The sequence below is a fragment of the Propithecus coquereli genome, unplaced genomic scaffold (genome assembly GCF_000956105.1).
Source record: "Propithecus coquereli isolate 6110/MARCELLA unplaced genomic scaffold, Pcoq_1.0 Scaffold86, whole genome shotgun sequence".
Taxonomy (NCBI): Eukaryota; Metazoa; Chordata; class Mammalia; order Primates; family Indriidae; genus Propithecus; species Propithecus coquereli.
Window position 1 is genome coordinate 1,212,932 of NW_012154840.1, and position 1,643 is coordinate 1,214,574.

Consider the following 1,643-nt stretch of genomic DNA (forward strand, 5'->3'; position numbering starts at 1 on the left):
AGTCCTTTCCCGTCAATTGTTATAAATAATCTAAAGTTTATTTTATTACTTCATTTTAATTTTTAACAGTTCTCTCCTGGATGTAGTTTCATATTTCTGTGGTAGAGAGTGGACCAAATTATTCTAAAGATCTTTTTCAACTCTTAAGAATGCTAATCTAGAATGAACAAAAATATAGATGATTAAATATAATTATGTCTTTTAATGCTTTAACAAGTTTTCCTAGATTTCTTTTACAGAACTAAAGTACATATTAAGAATTATACATACATAAATATGATATAGATGTCTTGCTTTATCCTGTAATGTGAATACTATCATATATAAATTATGAATGGACATATTCCTGTAACCCAAATTTTCAGCATTGTCTTTAATTTGATCACAAAGTTTTCAAAATATGACAGTGATCAATATTAGTGGAAGATGGATTAAATAATTGAAATATAGTTATATATTCATTTTCTTTTTGGCAATTTATCCTCATCCCTTACTTGTCCCCCGACCCCTACCCATACCTAATTGATTTGCTTTGTATACATTCCTTGTGTGTTCACTTGGCTTTTTGTTTTTTTAAAATCTGTTTTCCTTCCCTTTTGCAGAATGATTATCAGCCTAGCTGTGGGCGGTCTTTACGAAGGACACAGCGCAAGCGTCAGCATACCTATCAAACTCGGTCCAACATAGAGCATAAGAATTCGCAAGTATCATGCCAAAATTCAGGTGTACAGGAAGACTCAGAAAGCTCCTCAGAGGTTAGATATCTGCTGTTATTTATTCAATGTGATTTTTTGTTTCCCAGTTTGTATCATCCATTTGGGTTCACTGTTAAGAGTCACTTCTTTAATAGAAAATTATTTAGTGATTTTCACATAAGGGGTTTATTAATAAGACATTGAATAGGCAAATCCGAGCATAATAGTGAATTCCTTTAGATGTCCTCTCTGATTTGTACCTCAGATGTTATCTTGATGAGGGTATCAAATATGTCAGCAAGTGTTTGGCTTTGAGACAGTGAGAGAAGAGAGTAAGGGGTAATCTGCCTAGAAATGGAAAGAAATGGAATATAAACAGTGATAATAAGTTATACAGACCCAGAACTGGTTGCCTGTGATCAACATATAGTATACACATTTTCTTTTATTATTGAGTTCACTCCTTACAGAGATCATTGAGTGTTGATTTTTCTCAGACCTGCCTTTTTCATGGTAATGACTTTTATAACAATTATTTTCTTCTGTTCCTCTGTTCTCCAATCCTTTCCTTTTGTTTTCTTAACAACTTTAGTTGTTAAGTTCATAATGGGGGGTTAACCATGCATTGACAATATATGGTATTCCTATTCTTTTCCTGCCAGTCACAATTCTTAAACTAACTCTTATCAAAGATGCCTCCCCTTCTTCCCTAGCCATGGAAATTTTGATATTAAAAGAATGATCAACATTCAGGGATTGACGCTACCTTTTTAATGTAACGTAACAATGGCATTGTGGTTGTGCTTTTAAAAATAATACTAATCTTGGCCGAGCATGGTGGCTCATGTCTGTAATCCTAGCTCTCTGGGAGGCCGAGGCGGGCGGATTGTTTGAGCTCAGGAGTTCGAGACCAGCCTGAGCAAGAGCGAGACCCCGTCTCTACTAAAA

General features: G+C 34.5%; 1 protein-coding gene across 1 annotated transcript in view; it reads left to right on the forward strand.

Annotated features, from left to right (window-relative positions):
• The window catches only part of BRWD3 (bromodomain and WD repeat domain containing 3), a 148,316-nt gene that overhangs the window by 106,591 nt on the left and 40,082 nt on the right, over positions 1-1,643 (forward strand). The gene's annotated exons all lie outside the window — the stretch shown is intronic.